The 21671-nt window shown below is 41.7% G+C and overlaps 1 protein-coding gene across 1 annotated transcript in view; it reads right to left on the reverse strand.

Annotated features, from left to right (window-relative positions):
• The window catches only part of ADGB (androglobin), a 542000-nt gene that overhangs the window by 232887 nt on the left and 287442 nt on the right, over positions 1-21671 (reverse strand). The gene's annotated exons all lie outside the window — the stretch shown is intronic.

The following is a 21671-nucleotide window of genomic DNA, read 5'->3' on the forward strand; positions in this document are numbered from 1 at the left end:
AATGTAGGCGATTTGCATGTTAAACTGTGCGGTTTGTCACTTTTTATAGCAGCGGTTTAGAAGATGCAATTTGCAATAGAAAATAGAAAAAAAAAACTATTATTTCATTCCGTGACTTCTGAACATGCCAAACCATGTGGTTTGCTGTGGCAACTTTGGAGCCAATAGATTAGGCCCCCTTAATGTCAGATCAGACCCATAAGTGCTGTTTTTTGCTTTACAAATGCACCTACTGTATGAAACATTGGCACAATATTTGTAGAATGAACATTCTAAGGTGCTGGCACATTACTAGAAAACTACACTATTACTGTACACAATCACGTGGGAAAAAAGTGTAACTTTTAAAATTTTATTTTCTCTTACATGCAATGAGTATTCTGTTTTCTGCTACACAGTGATCTTAGGGAACTGGCAACAATTGAAATAAAAAACAACTAATGGGCAGTGTAGTTACTGTATATTGCATATATTGCATACTGTATATTGCATATTGCATAGTAAAGTAGAGAAAATTATACCGAAACTGATTTGTTGTACAGTATATCTCCATTCAGATTATGTTATGATGAGATACATCTGTAGAAAAATATATTCATATAGAGAAGAGAAAACCAAAAGCTCAACCTTAATAAACTAGTTATATCAATAGTAGGTAATGTGGGGTGCATGGGATAATGAACAGATATATATACACAACAAATGATCCAAGGGGATCAAAAAAGAATTATCCCACGAATTGCACTTATCCACAAAGATATGTCTTATAGCAGAGACGGATAGTCTTCTAATAATGTACAGTAAAGGAACTCATGTCCTACATCTGGGCTACTCCAGTTCACAAATGGTAACAAAATGTATGCCCAAAAGACAAGTGATCATGCCAGAATATTCCAAAAAAAAAACAAAAAAGCTTTATTTAATAATTGAAATCACTCAATGTAAATATATACAGCATTAGTAAAAAAAAATAGATAAAAATCCCCAATGGTAGGTAATGGATGCATTTAGTTGAAGTACATAAGTTGTACAATGAAAGTAGATGCAAACCTGTGGCGTATCATCTAAATAAGCCACATTAAATAGGGCTACATAGACTATTAGCCAGATGGATTAACCGTATTCTCATACAGAAAATCAGAAAATGTTGTATTTATCTATGATATACCATCTTGAGATAAAGAATAGTGACTATTGGTGTGGTCAAAATACACAGTAGGACTCAATGACAGATATCTATAATAGATCAACTGTAAGGTAGGTTTGTGTAACATCCCTCACTGGACAGTCTCACATAAAGTATTGAAAGGTACCTCTATATACAGGCAGAGACTATCTATATAGGGACTAAGTTACATAGTAATCTATTTCCATTCCCATGTAACAATTAGGCCACCCTATATAGTTGCAAGGTAGATGGTATAAAGATGATCAATAGATAAGAGCCATATATAGTGTATAAAGCTAGAGCAAAAATATCGCTATACAACCGGTTTCTCCAAGTAAGTTGAGCGCATCCAGGTGCATCCGTCCCCACCTCCTGACATCACCGTCGTGACATCAATAAAACCCAACAGCCTTTTTGCGCGTCTGACGCGCTTCTTCAAGGGAGAGGAGCATTGGTCTGATTGCTTTGTCTGAATTTAATTAGCCCTTCCCAGAGGCGGGAAGGGGGGTGTGCTTTAGAGTGTTAACTCAATCGGACAGCCCATCGATAGCTCCTTTCATTACTTGGAACGGCAGTCAGACAACATAAGCAAGTCATCTATTATATATAGATATTGAATAATATATAACTCTGTGGATATGTATATATAATGCACTATACATATTGAGTATTACACATGTGTAGTGTAAAATTTAATCCTTCAGAACTGATTGCCCTTACAGTTAGAAAAACTAGCAACATAGAGCGACATATAAAGTTGGGTAAGGAGAAACCATATGTATCTAGTGATCATCAGATTTATGATGGTCCATACCTGCTATTACTAATCACTTGGATATATACATTGGGGTGATGTTGAAAATAAATGAATATATTGAAGAGGGTAAGTGATGGATCCTCATAAATCACAGAAATAAGATAATATGATATTCCTCCTTGTGTTAGCTGTATCTAAAGCAAAATAGCCGGCATGAAGAAATAGTGTAGTGTCTCTATTGGCCTTTGCGTCATGCTGAAAACATCCCTATATACATATACGTACATGTGTACAGACATTTATTAAAGACAAAGATGTATTGTATGGTCCAGAGTTGTATTTAAAATCTGTATGCCGTGGATCCACTCATTTAGTCCCATAAATACCTGTAACGCATCACAGTAGGATTTCTGATTGTCCTGGTGAAATATATATCACATGCTAAATCCCTTAGTTAAAATGTATCATATATGTGATGGTTTCTTTAGTCAGCATGGCGCGATGTCTAAAGCCTCTATACTGTACATAATATATGTAAATCGATAATAATTCTCCATGCATGTTAATATTGCCATTTAGAATACATGGGCACCGTGATATAGATGGTCCATCGCCAGTCATGAATATCTACTGCTGCGGCACAGTTTATTCGAGCATTTGCCCGTTCTGTGCCGCAGCAGTAGCCTGGCGCGCGCCCGAGTGTGACGGGCGCACGCCGAAGCAGCGGAAGAGCGCCCTCCGATCGGGGCGCTCTCCCTACCGCTGCCGGGTCCGCCGGGTCCCCCGGAACCCCCTGCCGCCGTCCCGCGATCGCGGGACACCAGGGCTCCCTCGGGGAGCCCCTGGACACGCGTGCAGGGGGCGCACGCTCCCGATGACGCGTGACCGCGCGTCTATGACGCGTGACCGCGCGTCTATGACGCGCGGCACGCCGATGGGCGGCCACTAGCAAGCCGGGAGATTTCCCGGCTTGCGGTACCGACCACACTTCAATAAAGTGTGTCGGTAGTGTAGTAGAGAGTCTGTTGAACCATTTATTTATCCCTTGGCTATCTACAAAGGTAAGTCTGCACTTGGAATATCAAAATATGTCCCAGAAGCAACTATGATGGTAGATATAATAGGTGAGAAATGGGAGAACCTTGCCTTCCTAATGTATATTCACAGAATGGATATATCCCCTTAAGTTATCCAAAATATTAACTGGTGCAAATAAAGTTTAAGGTAATAAATGAGATGATGAAACATATATTATATAATATTACAACATGTGATCTGTGTCATCATTAGACTATATATAAACACATATAAACACATATAAACACATATAAACACATATAAACACATATAAACACACACATATATATATATATATATATATATATATATATATATATATATATATATATATATATATATATATATATATATATATATATATATATATACACAGTGGTCGACAAATGACCAAAAAATCTACTCACCGAACAAAAAAATCTACTCGCCACCTAGTACCACACGTGTGCTGCTTGGGCCAATAGGAGCTCGCCACGATGTTAAATCCACTCGCCCGGGGCGTGCAAATGTATAGGTTTGTCGAACACTGTATATATATATATATATATATATATATATATATATATATATATATATATATATATATACCATAATACTGAGTTAAGTTATGGTGAGTAAAAAAAGTGACAAAAACCCTCCACAAGAAAGCAAATATGCAAATACAACTGTATGCTCATCTGCATGTCTTAGGCAGGTCTGCAACCCCGCCTTTCCCCATTACTGGGAAATGACATGCAAAAGACCATTTTATTTATTAGTTATGTATACATGTATATTTAGGCACTGTACCGTATATAAGTTTTTCTGGATGTGCACTGAGCTTTGTCTGTGTTTTATGTTATGTCTCTGGTTTTAAATTATATTGCCATGCTCAGTAGCACTCCTTTGTGAAACTTATATGCTTATATATATGTTGTGGGTATTTTGGGGGTTCAATTTGAGCTTGTAGGTGTTCTGTATGTTTTATAATTCTTGTGCAGCTAGTCTTGGCTGTTTTGGAGGGTGGCAACCTCCTATCCAATTGAAGCTCACTCCCTCCCACATTTAAATGGTTAAAAGCTCACTCCATGGCATCTCCAACTATCAGGGGAACTTGCCTGCATGCAGTGTGATTGTGACAAATCTATTACAGAGTGCTTTTCCTGGTAATGTACAGGTTAATAAAAGCTTCAATCAGACTTAGAACTTTTGCAACTTATATTGAGTTAAGTTATGGTGAGTAAAATATTTGCATATTTGCTTTCCTGTGGAGGGTTTTTGTCAGTTTTTTTACTCACCATAACTTAACTCAGTATTATGGTATAGCCTATCCCATAGCCTCTCATGCATATCCAGTTAAAATCAACCCCACACTGATGAGACCCATCAAGGTCGAAACAGCTGTCTGTGGGTGGTTTTCTGGGTATGCACCTTAACCCTGGCTGTGCTCAAAGCTGTGACCATGCAGCAAGCTTAAGCCTATAGGGAACCATGTTAAAAATGGTTTTTGAGGCAAAAAGTGACACTGTGTGCTCATTTGCATGTCATTTCCCAGAATCCCTTGCTGCAGTGGAAGTGCTGTATGCTGGGTGATAATGGGGAAAGGCGGGGTTGCAGACCTGCCTAAGACATGCAGATGAGCATACAGTTGTATTTGCATATATATATATATATATATATAAAAAGGGAGGGCTGAAATAATAAGAAAATGTGGTATCCTATTAATTGTGTTATGTGTAATAAATACCAAAAATACATGTGAATTGTGTTTTTTTAGAATATTCTGGCATGATCACTTGACTTATGGGCATACATTTTGTTACCATTTGTGAACTGAACTAGCCAAGATATAGGACATGAGTTCCTTTACTGTACTGTTGCGGCAGCATTTATTCTTACTAATCACTGGCATGTACCTGGCATGTTCCTGGAATGCCACTCTGTTCACCCGGAGCATGCCGGGCTCCTTTTGCCTTCCCAGCCAGGCGCATTACACGGCTGACGCGCGGTTGATGTGTTAATTAATAATGGTTCAGGATTTACTAGGCTGCAATGCTTCGCGTGACCGCCAGATGGCATAAATTCATGAATTGTAATGCAGTATATATATGTATATGTATATATATATACTGTATAACAACAACCCCTATAACCCCTAACATACACATACAGTACTGTATATGCACATCAATGATACTATAGGCCGGGGGGGCGAGATGTGTTTGCAGCAGAGAGAGAACCGCTGCTCTCTCTGCGCAAACATCGGTACATTAAAAATTATATAAAATACATTATATACTGTATATGTATAGGGATTGTTATTATATATATACTGTATATATACAGTATATATATACAGTATATATTTATTTCTCTTCATGTATTTATTTATTTATTTAGATTTATTTATTAATTGTGGAGAGGAGGGGGTGTAAGGAATCCGCTCCATGGTTTACTGGTTGCCTTACCTTGCAGACCAGTGCAGTTCTGGATCAGCTCTCCTGAGGTTTGCTGCAGCCTGGATTCACTCATCAAAGCAATACACACTCCCTCTGGTATCTACTGCAGCTGTGCAGCCTATCACTGCAACCTAGACTTGCATTCATTCATTGGAGCAGTACCTTCACACCCCCCTCCGGGGATTGGCCCGCTGGCCTTTAAGTACTGTCTTCCCATAATGCTCCCTGCCGAGCATAGTCCTAACTGGATGTCTACTGTTTTGCCACAAGCCCTCGCTTGTTCTCCTATGCTGATACCAGGTTCCGCCCTGCGTCCTTCAGCTTCCTTCAAGCCGCTTGTTCTCCTATGCTGATACCAGGTTCCGCCCTGCGTCCTTCAGCTCCCTTCAAGCCGCTTGTTCTCCTATGCTGATACCAGGTTCCGCCCTGCGTCCTTCAGCTTCCTTCAAGTTCCCGCTTGTCCTCCTGCGCTGAAGCAAAGGTATCCCCTATGTCTTCAGCTTCCTGCTTTCCTGCACTGTAGCGGAGGTTTCCCTGTATCTACAGCTTCCTGGTTCCTGGGGCCTACTCTTTCCCTAATATAGAGAGGCCGTGTCCTGGTTCCTGCGCTGTAACAGTGGATTCCCTTGCCCGCTCAGGACTTTTGCGCTGTAGCACTGGTGCACCCGTGCAGCAAGACGGTGTGCTATTCTGGTCTGCCTACCATCTCCTGTGACCAGCACCATGGGCCATGGTCGTCGCTCGCGCAAAGGCCAACCCCGCGCTCCTAAGCTGAAGCGGGTTTCTCCTATCTCCTTGTTGCCGAACTCCTGCATGGACAATGTTTATCCTGACGTCTCCTGTTCTGACCCTGGCTTGTACAACGACGACGCTGTCTTCTCCAATCCTGATCCTGCGACATATGACTACGAACTGCGCAATCCGGATCAGCCTGCGCGGTCTCAGGTCGGTGCTTTTACAACCCCACCTCAGCCTCGCGGTCCGACCCTGGTTTGTGGCGAGCAGAACCCTGACAGTATACTCGGCCCTACAAACTCGGACCCCGCTGAGGTGTGGGTTGGTAAGTTTTTTCCTAAAAACCTGTCCCAGCCTGTAGACCAGTCCCAGTTTGAGGATAATTATTTGTGCGATATAATACCTCTGATGGAAGATCCGTTTATGTTGGAGGGCTTGACTCCCTTGCAAAAGAAATGCCGTAATAATCTGGTTTATAAGGCTTACTGCCTCAGATACTTAAAACAGTATCTGGCCCGTCTTTTGGCCATTACTAACATTGCTTGCTCCCCTGATTCCCCTTTAACTGGGGAGGAGCTGTGTCCTGTGGAACTGGTCAACGCCTGTAGTACACTCAATGCCCTGAATTTATCCTTGGACATTCCTATAGTATTCCCGGAACCTTCCGTCATGGTGGCTCTCGCTCACGAGACGCTGCATGTACTTTCCCGTGCATTGGATGATTGCTTGTTAAAACAGGATCGTCTCTTAGCCGCTCACGCCGTCGTTTGGCGGTATCCCTCGGCTACCAGTCCTGTTGCTAAACCGGGGGACGTATCTCTCTCTCCGGGAGATGACCAAACAGAACTATTACCAATATCTCCCAACGTAGCAACTGCCACAGTCCCAAGCTCTGATTGTATGCCCGGGTTCCCTTACACTAATGATATGTCTACATTAACCCCTGCCGATCAGTCCTGTGAGGACCCCTTGGAGAACACATATGTGTCACTAACTAACACTAAGGTTCTTGTATCAGAGAATAAGTCCCTTAGTTCTCCTATTTCTAGCTTTGAATCCCTCTCTCTAGGTCTTGAGGGTTTTCCAGCTTTAAACTCTGCTAGACAGTCCTGCGCGCTTTCCCCGTCAGAGAAAGAATCCCTAAGTTCTGTTCCCAGGGTTATTTCTGTATTAACCTCTGTGGGGCAGCTCTCTGAGTTTCCTTTGGTAAATCCCTGTTCTCTGTCAGCCACGGTCACGCCCCTAGCTTCAGACGAGAGATTCCTGCTCTCTTCTAATACAGAGAAAAGGTTACCTATGTATTACTCTCAGGCATTGTCTGCATTAACCCCTGTAAATTCTTGCTGCCTCCAAGTTAATGCCTTCGTTGTAGCCTCAGAGAATGAGTCCACAAGTCAGACAGCAGAGGTTGCATTGAGGGATTCCCATAACCGTACGGAGTCTCTAGATATTCTTTGCTATAAATCCCCTGCTTCAGCTCAAGTTTCCGCAGTTTCGTCTCCGGAGACTTCGGCTAAAGTTCTGGTTCCTGTTAAATGTATTCAGGAGTCAGGTTTTTCCCTAAGCTTAGTCGCAGAGTTCCTTCTCCCGGGTATTTCACTGAACCAGCCTGTCGCCCACATAGCGGTGATCCCTGCTTCAGCGCATAGTTCCCACATTATGGAGTCTGCAGTAAGTTCTGGTTTCCCAGACATCCCTTACCAAATACCTACTTCAGAGACCAGTACAGTTATGATTAACCCCCGTGTACTGTCTGAGTTCTCCTCCTCTTTAAGCTTAGGGTTAAAGGCATACTGTAGTCTGTATGTCTCTCCTGGGGTTCATATTATGTTCCCAGGAATGTTTGCTGACGTACGGTTTTCTCCCAAAAGTGACGCTTTTCCATATAGATTAGTAAAAAGCTTGCACACTCTTTCTCTTTTCGCTGAATTGTGTCTTTCTAGTTTTGAGACTCTGCGAGGTAATGATTCCCCTTCTGATTCTGAAGCTCTTCCTACAAGGAGTATCCTGTCTGGGGGTCCCCCTGATTTCTCTCTCCAGGCTAATTCTCCAGGGATCAGCATATCTGTGGTCACTCCCTTAGTACTGTCTGAGGTCACCATGCATATATTACAAGTCCTGGGGTTTAACTCTGAGCTGTTTAGCTGTCCTGCCTTTGCTGAAACCCAGTCCCTCAGTACTGTGTCTAAATATGCCCCAGCAAACACGGGGTTACTCTGGGAAGAAATTAAAGCTCCTGTCTTAAAGGGTATTTTTTCTCACATGTCCAGCAAATTTAGAATCTCAGTAAGTGTTTCTATGTCACTTATCAATACATCTGATTTTTTCTCTAATCAAACCCAGATACCCTCACTATCGGTTAGGAGTCCTGTGATCAGAGATTTTGCACTAGAAAACACACCAATTCATGTTTTTGTCAGGTTAGGTACCCCTGTGGTTAGGGCCATTGCAGTTTTAGAGAAGACTCTTTGTACTCCTAAGGTGCATGTCATTAAGAGTTTTCATAGTTCATACTTGCTGCTTGTTGATTCTCAGGGCCCTGTCATTGAGGTACAGACTTCAGCTTCTGATGTTAGCTTCCCTCCCACCACTACCCTGGCTCTGCCTTTTTCTCAAGCTACTGATTTGAAGATCCCAAGGACTATTCCTGATTCACTGACAATATTATCTCCCAATGAAGATTTCCCAGTATTAGAGAGCTCTACTGTTGTTTGCTTCTCTGCTCCTGCTAAACCATGGTTTTGTCCCTCGGAATTTTCGGTTGCCCCTGTTATTTCCTCTCAGTTGGAAATACTCTGTACGTATCCCAAGATTTCGGTTCCTATGCCGGGTTTACTGCTTGCCTTGTCACCTTCCATACCAATACCGGGAGATGCTTCCAACCAGCCTATACCCTTACTAACCATTACCTGGGAGCCTTCTAGAGGAAAAATTTCTCGCAAATTTCAACATGCAGTGGTCAGCCAAGACTTTTTCTGTTACAAAGTTCCTCCTGGTGTATTCGATCAATTATCAGGGCCGCTGATCCTAGATTCAGGTTCCTTTATTAAAGACTGGGCTTCCTGTAAGGGTTCTTCTGCCGTTTCTGCTCTGGAACCCTCTGGTTCTTCACAACCCTGGATTTCCAAGTCATTTTGCGGGGCGAGCCATGTACCAAGGATGTTTCTTCTACTACTCTTATTTCTTAGAACTGTACTCACTAAAGAATTGCTCGTTTACGGATGCCCTTTCTACCTAAAGAATTTTAGGAACAACTCAATGTCCCCAAGGCCCATGGATGGTCCTGTCTGGCCACAGTTCTCACCGGGGGGTGGGGGTACACTAAGGACTAATCATGAGTCACTGGAGTACGACTCTAACCCCAATCCTAGACTGTTCAGCAACAATTCCCGGTCCTCCAACTCTATGAGTGCTCATGTTCGCCCGGAGGTCTCGCGTGAAGGGGGGGGTACTGTAAGGAATCCGCTCCATGGTTTACTGGTTGCCTTACCTTGCAGACCAGTGCAGTTCTGGATCAGCTCTCCTGAGGTTTGCTGCAGCCTGGATTCACTCATCAAAGCAATACACACTCCCTCTGGTATCTACTGCAGCTGTGCAGCCTATCACTGCAACCTAGACTTGCATTCATTCATTGGAGCAGTACCTTCACACCCCCCTCCGGGGATTGGCCCGCTGGCCTTTAAGTACTGTCTTCCCATAATGCTCCCTGCCGAGCATAGTCCTAACTGGATGTCTACTGTTTTGCCACAAGCCCTCGCTTGTTCTCCTATGCTGATACCAGGTTCCGCCCTGCGTCCTTCAGCTTCCTTCAAGCCGCTTGTTCTCCTATGCTGATACCAGGTTCCGCCCTGCGTCCTTCAGCTCCCTTCAAGCCGCTTGTTCTCCTATGCTGATACCAGGTTCCGCCCTGCGTCCTTCAGCTTCCTTCAAGTTCCCGCTTGTCCTCCTGCGCTGAAGCAAAGGTATCCCCTATGTCTTCAGCTTCCTGCTTTCCTGCACTGTAGCGGAGGTTTCCCTGTATCTACAGCTTCCTGGTTCCTGGGGCCTACTCTTTCCCTAATATAGAGAGGCCGTGTCCTGGTTCCTGCGCTGTAACAGTGGATTCCCTTGCCCGCTCAGGACTTTTGCGCTGTAGCACTGGTGCACCCGTGCAGCAAGACGGTGTGCTATTCTGGTCTGCCTACCATCTCCTGTGACCAGCACCATGGGCCATGGTCGTCGCTCGCGCAAAGGCCAACCCCGCGCTCCTAAGCTGAAGCGGGTTTCTCCTATCTCCTTGTTGCCGAACTCCTGCATGGACAATGTTTATCCTGACGTCTCCTGTTCTGACCCTGGCTTGTACAACGACGACGCTGTCTTCTCCAATCCTGATCCTGCGACATATGACTACGAACTGCGCAATCCGGATCAGCCTGCGCGGTCTCAGGTCGGTGCTTTTACAACCCCACCTCAGCCTCGCGGTCCGACCCTGGTTTGTGGCGAGCAGAACCCTGACAGGGGGGAGATGTTGGAGCACTGCAGTAAAAGATACCAGGCTGGCGGCGGCGTGCAACAAAAAAACTTTAATGCGGCATAAAAGCCCTGATTAAAATGACAGAACAATTCTCTGACGCGTTTCGTCTGAGCGACTTTTTCAAAGAGTGCTATACTACAGCCATAGATGTACCTTAAATACCCATATGCTCCCGTGCGCGAGTGTAATTACACGTCCACTGTAATGTGATCTTAACCAATTAGTGATTATGCAAATTTGGAGGGAGCGGCTCACAGGGCCTAATACAGAAGGGTTTAACCCCTCTATTGCCGAATGCAGCAAGTGATATAGTATCTCAATAAGTGTCAGGTAAATGGGTATTAGTACCAGGAACCATCTTCTGGCTGTCAAAGCAAACTGGTATATGGAAGACAGTACATTACAATACAAACCAACAGACTTTACAGAAAATAAACAAATATGTGATAAACATAGATTACATAAGTGATACATAGAGTCATAACACCAAACAGACATAAATAACTGCCTTATCATATTAAACTATATAGACCTCTAAACATCCATTTTAAAAAAAAATAATTAAATATATTCATATCACCTAGTGCAAATAATTTAAAAAACATGTGAAAAGCATGTTACAAATCAAATGTCAATTAAAACAGGAGAAGCTTATTTAGGGACATTGAAATAGAATCATACTGTATAGCATGATTCTGGCAGCAGATACAGTATAGGTACTTCAATTCTAAGGTACCCATAGGAATAATTTTATATTAAATATAGGGATGATGCTGACCACAATGGTTTAGAATATTACATTATAGAAATAGTTTAAGTATTTTAAGTATTGAAAATATTTAATACCATACAGTTTTCTACCTGATAATGCCAAAATATGACCCAAATAATTGCGGCTTTTATACAAGGATAGTAATAAACAGTAAACAGAATAGACACAGCAGGATCAGTGCTTTCATCCAATTAGCAAACATCTAACTAAAGGGTATATGATATACAGTTTACAAAAAATGGGACAGCTCCCAATCCACATTCAGACCTTGTGGATGGAGGCTGTCCATGCAAAAGATCCATGACATTTCTTTCTGATTTAATATTTTAAGTCTATTACCACCTCTTGTCGGGTTGGGAACGTGTTCCAAACCCAAAAATGAAAAGCCTTTTAGGCCCCCATATGGGCAAGAGGAAAAATGTCGAGGGACCGGGTGCAACAAGTCCTTTTTCTTTATTAGCCGTACATGTTCCTGTATTCTGATTTTTAAAGTTCTAACTGTACGGCCAATATATGTCTTGTTGCACCCGCATCTAATCATGTACACAATATGACTACTATTGCAGTTAATAAAACATTGTATTGTTTTTTGAATCTTAGGTTTAAGGCAATCAATAACTTTAGTAGGTCTGGCATATTGGCACATATTACACCGTCCACATTGGAAAAAGCCCTTAGGGATATTCCTGATTTTATCTGTACTTTGAGTTGTAAAAAGGCTTGGTGACAGGTATGATGATAGGGGTTTGGCTCTGCGGAAGACGAATTTGGGCTTTTCACTTGTAATATTATGTAAATCCCCGTCCAATTTCAGTGTGTTCCAGTGTTTAACTATGATGGAACGAATGTCATTTGATTGACTACTCTGTCTTGTGATAAACAGATGCACGGATTGAGGGCTGTTACCCCTATTCTTCTTAGCCTTTGTTAAAAGAAGCTCTTCCCTTGACATTGCCTTGACCAGTGTGCAAGTTTCCACTAGATCCTTTTCTGGGTATCCCCTATTTTTAAATCTAGTAATCAGCATTTTTGCCTGCTTGTCAAAATTATCCTCCGTGGAACACAGTCTTCTGAGGCGCATAAATTGCCCCTTGGGTATGCCTTTTTTAAGGGGCCAGGAATGGTTACTATTCGCCATCAGATAGGTGTTTCTCGAGTTGGGCTTTCTGTACACATCAGTCTGAATCTCTCCCCTCATGTCAATATAAATAAAAATATCCAAAAAGTGTATGTGATTACTACTGTGCTCATACGTGAAGTGTAGGTTATAGTTATTAGAATTTAACGACTGGATAAACAAATCCAGAGTGTGTGTGTCACCTTCCCAAATGAAAATTAGGTCATCAATATACCGACGAAAAAAGCGAATGTGCTGCCTAAACAAATTTAAATCACTATAAATAAAAAGTGATTCCCAAAATCCCATGAAAAGATTTGCATAAGATGGTGCAAAAGACGCACCCATTGCTGTGCCCGTGAGTTGCAAATAAAATTGTGAGTCATAGCTAAAGTAGTTGTGCGAGAGGAGAAAGGTGATAGATTCAATCAAAAATACACAAAGTGCAGGGGAGAGATCAGATCTATTCAAAAAGTGTTGTGCAGCCTCTATGCCCTGTCTGTGATCTATAATGGAGTACAGTGATTGTACATCCATTGTGACCCAGATACAGTTAGTATTCCATTTTGTTGTTTTTAAATCTTCAATTAAATGTCTGGAGTCTTTTATGTAGGATGGCAAACTGAGCACTAGAGGCTGCAAAAAGAAATCAACATAACGTGATAATACATCTCCCAAAGATCCAATTCCCGACACAATAGGCCTACCTGGAGGCTGCGTCAGGGTTTTATGGATCTTTGGGAGATGATAAAAAATAGGTATAATTGGATCTGGTGTGTACAGAAAGCCCAGCTCCTTTGGGTCTAAGATATAGAGGACTTCACCCAATTCTAAATGTGATTTAAGTTGGTCAAGGTATTTTTTAGTGGGATCGGTGCTAAGTTTTTTGTATGAGGCAATGTCTCCTAGCTGCCTAAGCGCTTCTTTGTTATAATCTTCCGAGGACTGGACAACAATGGCTCCTCCCTTGTCTGCTTTTTTTATGACAAGTGATTTGTCTCGTTGTAAATTAGCAAGCTCTTGTCGCTCAGCCCTCGAAAGATTATCCCCTTTTGGGTGATCAAACATAAACCCCTCCGCCAACACCCTAAGGTCCCTCTCGACTAGTTTCTCAAAGGTAGACTGTGATAACGGTCTTCAGCAAACATCAATTTGAAGCACCCTTTTAGGGTTTACTCCCTTACCAACCTTTATTAATTGTGGGGCTGCTGTGCGTACTGTTGCAGCAGCATTTATTCTTACTAATCACTGGCATGTACCTGGCATGTTCATGGAATGCCACTCTGTTCACCCGGAGCATGCCGGGCTCCTTTTGCCTTCCCAGCCAGGCGCATTACACGGCTGACGCGCGGTTGATGTGTTAATTAATAATGGTTCAGGATTTACTAGGCTGCAATGCTTCGCGTGACCGCCAGATGGCATAAATTCATGAATTGTAATGCAGTATATATATGTATATGTATATATATATATATACTGTATAACAACAACCCCTATAACCCCTAACATACACATACAGTACTGTATATGCACATCAAAGATACTATAGGCCGGGGGGGCGAGATGTGTTTGCAGCAGAGAGAGAACCGCTGCTCTCTCTGCGCAAACATCGGTACATTAAAAATTATATAAAATACATTATATACTGTATATGTATAGGGATTGTTATTATATATATACTGTATATATACAGTATATATATACAGTATATATTTATTTCTCTTCATGTATTTATTTATTTATTTAGATTTATTTATTAATTGTGGAGAGGAGGGGGGAGATGTTGGAGCACTGCAGTAAAAGATACCAGGCTGGCGGCGGCGTGCAACAAAAAAACTTTAATGCGGCATAAAAGCCCTGATTAAAATGACAGAACAATTCTCTGACGCGTTTCGTCTGAGCGACTTTTTCAAAGAGTGCTATACTACAGCCATAGATGTACCTTAAATACCCATATGCTCCCACGCGCGAGTGTAATTACACGTCCACTGTAATGTGATCTTAACCAATTAGTGATTATGCAAATTTGGAGGGAGCGGCTCACAGGGCCTAATACAGAAGGGTTTAACCCCTCTATTGCCGAATGCAGCAAGTGATATAGTATCTCAATAAGTGTCAGGTAAATGGGTATTAGTACCAGGAACCATCTTCTGGCTGTCAAAGCAAACTGGTATATGGAAGACAGTACATTACAATACAAACCAACAGACTTTACAGAAAATAAACAAATATGTGATAAACATAGATTACATAAGTGATACATAGAGTCATAACACCAAACAGACATAAATAACTGCCTTATCATATTAAACTATATAGACCTCTAAACATCCATTTTAAAAAAAAATAATTAAATATATTCATATCACCTAGTGCAAATAATTAAAAAAACATGTGAAAAGCATGTTACAAATCAAATGTCAATTAAAACAGGAGAAGCTTATTTAGGGACATTGAAATAGAATCATATAGCATGATTCTGGCAGCAGATACAGTATAGGTACTTCAATTCTAAGGTACCCATAGGAATAATTTTATATTAAATATAGGGATGATGCTGACCACAATGGTTTAGAATATTACATTATAGAAATAGTTTAAGTATTTTAAGTATTGAAAATATTTAATACCATACAGTTTTCTACCTGATAATGCCAAAATATGACCCAAATAATTGCGGCTTTTATACAAGGATAGTAATAAACAGTAAACAGAATAGACACAGCAGGATCAGTGCTTTCATCCAATTAGCAAACATCTAACTAAAGGGTATATGATATACAGTTTACAAAAAATGGGACAGCTCCCAATCCACATTCAGACCTTGTGGATGGAGGCTGTCCATGCAAAAGATCCATGACATTTCTTTCTGATTTAATATTTTAAGTCTATTACCACCTCTTGTCGGGTTGGGAACGTGTTCCAAACCCAAAAATGAAAAGCCTTTTAGGCCCCCATATGGGCAAGAGGAAAAATGTCGAGGGACCGGGTGCAACAAGTCCTTTTTCTTTATTAGCCGTACATGTTCCTGTATTCTGATTTTTAAAGTTCTAACTGTACGGCCAATATATGTCTTGTTGCACCCGCATCTAATCATGTACACAATATGACTACTATTGCAGTTAATAAAACATTGTATTGTTTTTTGAATCTTAGGTTTAAGGCAATCAATAACTTTAGTAGGTCTGGCATATTGGCACATATTACACCGTCCACATTGGAAAAAGCCCTTAGGGATATTCCTGATTTTATCTGTACTTTGAGTTGTAAAAAGGCTTGGTGACAGGTATGATGATAGGGGTTTGGCTCTGCGGAAGACGAATTTGGGCTTTTCACTTGTAATATTATGTAAATCCCCGTCCAATTTCAGTGTGTTCCAGTGTTTAACTATGATGGAACGAATGTCATTTGATTGACTACTCTGTCTTGTGATAAACAGATGCACGGATTGAGGGCTGTTACCCCTATTCTTCTTAGCCTTTGTTAAAAGAAGCTCTTCCCTTGACATTGCCTTGACCAGTGTGCAAGTTTCCACTAGATCCTTTTCTGGGTATCCCCTATTTTTAAATCTAGTAATCAGCATTTTTGCCTGCTTGTCAAAATTATCCTCCGTGGAACACAGTCTTCTGAGGCGCATAAATTGCCCCTTGGGTATGCCTTTTTTAAGGGGCCAGGAATGGTTACTATTCGCCATCAGATAGGTGTTTCTCGAGTTGGGCTTTCTGTACACATCAGTCTGAATCTCTCCCCTTATGTCAATATAAATAAAAATATCCAAAAAGTGTATGTGATTACTACTGTGCTCATACGTGAAGTGTAGGTTATAGTTATTAGAATTTAACGACTGGATAAACAAATCCAGAGTGTGTGTGTCACCTTCCCAAATGAAAATTAGGTCATCAATATACCGATGAAAAAAGCGAATGTGCTGCCTAAACAAATTTAAATCACTATAAATAAAAAGTGATTCCCAAAATCCCATGAAAAGATTTGCATAAGATGGTGCAAAAGACGCACCCATTGCTGTGCCCGTGAGTTGCAAATAAAATTGTGAGTCATAGCTAAAGTAGTTGTGCGTGAGGAGAAAGGTGATAGATTCAATCAAAAATACACAAAGTGCAGGGGAGAGATCAGATCTATTCAAAAAGTGTTGTGCAGCCTCTATGCCCTGTCTGTGATCTATAATGGAGTACAGTGATTGTACATCCATTGTGACCCAGATACAGTTAGTATTCCATTTTGTTGTTTTTAAATCTTCAATTAAATGTCTGGAGTCTTTTATGTAGGATGGCAAACTGAGCACTAGAGGCTGCAAAAAGAAATCAACATAACGTGATAATGCATCTCCCAAAGATCCAATTCCCGACACAATAGGCCTACCTGGAGGCTGCGTCAGGGTTTTATGGATCTTTGGGAGATGATAAAAAATAGGTATAATTGGATCTGGTGTGTACAGAAAGCCCAGCTCCTTTGGGTCTAAGATATAGAGGACTTCACCCAATTCTAAATGTGATTTAAGTTGGTCAAGGTATTTTTTAGTGGGATCGGTGCTAAGTTTTTTGTATGAGGCAATGTCTCCTAGCTGCCTAAGCGCTTCTTTGTTATAATCTTCCGAGGACTGGACAACAATGGCTCCTCCCTTGTCTGCTTTTTTTATGACAAGTGATTTGTCTCGTTGTAAATTAGCAAGCTCTTGTCGCTCAGCCCTCGAAAGATTATCCCCTTTTGGGTGATCAAACATAAACCCCTCCGCCAACACCCTAAGGTCCCTCTCGACTAGTTTCTCAAAGGTAGACTGTGATAACGGTCTTCAGCAAACATCAATTTGAAGCACCCTTTTAGGGTTTACTCCCTTACCAACCTTTATTAATTGTGGGGCTGCTGTGCGTACTGTTGCAGCAGCATTTATTCTTACTAATCACTGGCATGTACCTGGCATGTTCATGGAATGCCACTCTGTTCACCCGGAGCATGCCGGGCTCCTTTTGCCTTCCCAGCCAGGCGCATTACATGGCTGACGCGCGGTTGATGTGTTAATTAATAATGGTTCAGGATTTACTAGGCTGCAATGCTTCGCGTGACCGCCAGATGGCATAAATTCATGAATTGTAATGCAGTATATATATGTATATGTATATATATATATACTGTATAACAACAACCCCTATAACCCCTAACATACACATACAGTACTGTATATGCACATCAATGATACTATAGGCCGGGGGGGCGAGATGTGTTTGCAGCAGAGAGAGAACCGCTGCTCTCTCTGCGCAAACATCGGTACATTCAAAATTATATAAAATACATTATATACTGTATATGTATAGGGATTGTTATTATATATATACTGTATATATACAGTATACAGTATATATATATACAGTATATATTTATTTCTCTTCATGTATTTATTTATTTATTTAGATTTATTTATTAATTGTGGGGCTGCTGTGCGTGAATTTTTTTTATTGTGGGTAGCGGGGATGGGTGAAGGGGGTGTTTGGCCCTTGGTGTGAGTTTAGGACTTGCGGGGGGGTTGCTTGTGCACTTAACCCCTTCAACGGCCGTAGCAGTTAGTACCGCTACGGTCGTGAAGGGGTTAAGTGCACCCGCTAACCCCCCGCAAGCCCTAAACAACCACCGATGGGGCTAATACCCCCTTCACCCACCCCCACTACCCACAATAAAAAAAAATCACACACAGCAGCAGTACAATTAATAAATAAATCTTAATAAATAAATAAATGAATATAAATAAATACATTTAAAATACATTTTGATAGTGTAGATGTGCAGAGGGTCTCCGGAGCTGAACCGCTGTGGTTTTAGGTCTGGGGACCCCCTGCTCCCCGAGATACAGGCCCCTTTAGGGGGTGCCGGTATCCCTCTGCTCTGCTTGGTTTACAGGCCGCGATCACGTGATCGGGCCCTTTAAACGCAGAGGGATACCGGCACCTCATAAAGGGGGCTGTATCTCGGGGAGCAGGGGATCCCCAGACCTGAAACCAACGCGGCTCAGCTCCGGAGACCCCCTGCACATCTACACTATAAATAAAAATGTATTTCAAATGTATTTATTTATAGTCATTTATTTATTTAGATTTATTTATTTATTTTTTGGCGGCTGCTGTTTGTGAGTTTTTTTTTTATTGTGGGTAGCGGGGGTGGGTGAAGGGGGTATTAGCCCCAACGGTGCTTGTTTAGGGCTTGCGGGGGGGTAGCGGGAGGGCTTAACCCCTTCATGACCGTAGCGGTATTAACTGCTACGGTCGTGAAGGGGTTAAGTGCACCCGCAACCCCCCCGCAAGTCCTAAACTCACACCAATGGCCAAATACCCCCTTCACCCACCCCCGCTACCCACAATAAAGCGGGCACGGTGAGTTAACCCCTTCATTGCCGTAGCGGCTATCCGCTATGGTAATGAAGCAGCATTTCTGTATTTTAATAATATTGTGCAGGAGCAGGGAGGGTCCCTGAGCATTAATTTCTGGCTCAGGGAACCCCCTGCTCACTGTACAATATTATTAAAATACAGAAATGCTGCTTCATTACCGTAGCACATAGCCGCTAAGGTAAGGAACGAGTGTTTATTTATATATGTTTTTTATTCATACTGTACATGTGCAGAGGGTCTCCGGAGCAGAAACGTTTTGGTTTTAGGTCTGGGGACCCCCTGCTTCCCGAGAAACAGGCCCCTTTAGGGGGTGCCGGTATCCCTCTGCTTTGTTTACAGGCCGCGATCACGTGATCGGGACCTTTAAACGCAGAGGGATACCGGCACCTCATAAAGGGGGCTGTATCTCGGGAAGCAGGGGGTCCCCAGACCTGAAACCAACGCGGTTCAGTCCTGGAGACCCCCTGCACATCTACACTATCAATAAAAATGTATTTTAAATAATTTTTAATGTGCCGATGTTTGCGCAGAGAGAGCAGCGGTTCTCTCTCTGCTGCAAACACATCTCACCAGGGGACGGCCTATAGTATCATTGATGTGCATATACAGTACTGTATGTGTATGTTAGGGGTTATAGGGGTTGTTGTTATACAGTATATACTGTTTATTGTATATTACAATTCATGAATTTCTCGGCTTCAAAAACAACAGCTCGCAAACGCCCCCATGCGTTTTTACAAGGCATTGCAGTATTGCAGCCAGCCGGAATAAAATGCTTAACTCACTGCCGTGGAAATAACGCTATACACCCCGGGAGAAAATGATACAAATGATACAAAACCGCACATCACCGGGATACTCTGAAATTTGAGGAGCTAGCCAAGTAAGAATAAATTTGGTCGCCACTGTACATTATTAGAAGACTATCCGTCTCTGCTATAAGACACATCTTTGTGGAAGAGTGAAATTTGTGGGATAATTCTTTTTTGATCCCCTTGGATCATTTGCTGTGTAGAAAAATATATTCAGTATGTTTTGTTTATACAGGAATAACTTCATGAAAATGTAAAAGTGGCCTATTATTTTGTAATAAATGCCATGCACAATGACCCACTACTGTATGTTGATTAACAGATACAGAGTTTTCTTCATGTCTTCCGTAATTTAAACTTTGTAGTAATTTGTGCACATATTAATAAGCTGAACCAACATGATGTTGATAAATGCTGAATAGTTTACTAGTTTTTCACAGTAAACTTTCCAGGAGAAATAGCGAATGTATAAAGCTTAGTAACATCTGGAAAATAATGTTGTATTGGATGCTGGGTCATCGTACAGTAGGTGGCTTACAAATAAGTTTGTATTGTATATTTGATACAAAAAAAGGGTACAGTTTGATATGGATATCCTTTAAATGGGAGATGTTTTGAATGTAGGTTTATGGGTGGGTGACCAATAACCACCCTTTTAGCATGTCTTAAAAAACATTAAAAAAAATAGCTGTGTATAAATTCAGACATTATATGAATTTCATAAGGTTTGCATTTCAATGTGCACAGATTGTCTTGCAAATTGAATTTTTGACTGTTTATTGTCTCTTGAGGTTAAGGGAAATTATAAACTGGGGTGGTACAAACGGATTATAGCATGGTGGAAATGTTTTTGAGAGATAAACAAATACAGCATTTATTGCAAGACAATGTGATTTGCTCATGATCACATTTTGTATAAAAGGTTCAGGCAGGAATTGAAGTCTTAACTTTGTATGTTAAAAAACAATCTGCTTCACTATAATGCATTAACTGCTGAACTATACAAAAACTGTTTTAATACTGAATACTGTATGTAGTTGATTGACAAGATTTTAAAAAGTTATAGCGATACAGTACCTCAACAGCTTCAGTGATTGAGGCAATGGTCAACCATGCATACAGATGCAGTGGCCATTATTCAAACATTTCACGTGTTGAAACATGCATTATGCCCCATGGTGTTGGGAGATGTTACATTGCAGACATAATGGCCCATCAGATTAACACAGCAGGTGAGTCCTACCGGGGTCTGCCTGTCTGTAAGAGACGCGCAGTAAGAAACAGGCTGAATCAGTCATTCTAACTGCGTACCTCTTACAGGCGATCGCGGGGGGTTTATTAAAATTCTAACACCACAGTAATGTAGCTGGGGGTCTCCGAAGCTGAACCGCATTGATTTTAGGTTCAGGGACACCCTGCTTCCTGAGATACAGACCCCGTTATGGGGTGCCGGTATCTCCTATGCATGTAAATGTCCCGATCACGTGACGCGAGACATTTCCCTGCATAGGAGATACTGGCACCCCATAATGGGGCCTGTATCTCAGGAAGCAGGGGGTCCCCCAACCTGAAATCAATGCGGTTCAGCTCCCGAGACACCCTGCTACATTACTGTAATGTTTAAAATTAAATAAAACCCCTGTGATCGCCTGTGAGAAGCGCGCAGTTAGAATGACTGATTCAGCCTCTCTCTTACTGCGCGTCTCTTACAGTTAGGCAGACCCCCGTAGCATTCACAATGGGCCATTAGTCTGCCGGAGCAAATTTTTAGAGAATCTCGGGACAATATGGAAATTCAGTTTGAGAAATGTTCGAATAATGGCCGCTGCATCTGTATATAATAAGCAAAATTTACTAAGCAGGGCTAAAGCATAAGACACCTTA

The sequence above is a fragment of the Ascaphus truei genome, chromosome 4, assembly GCF_040206685.1.
Source record: "Ascaphus truei isolate aAscTru1 chromosome 4, aAscTru1.hap1, whole genome shotgun sequence".
In the NCBI taxonomy this organism is placed as follows: Eukaryota; Metazoa; Chordata; class Amphibia; order Anura; family Ascaphidae; genus Ascaphus; species Ascaphus truei.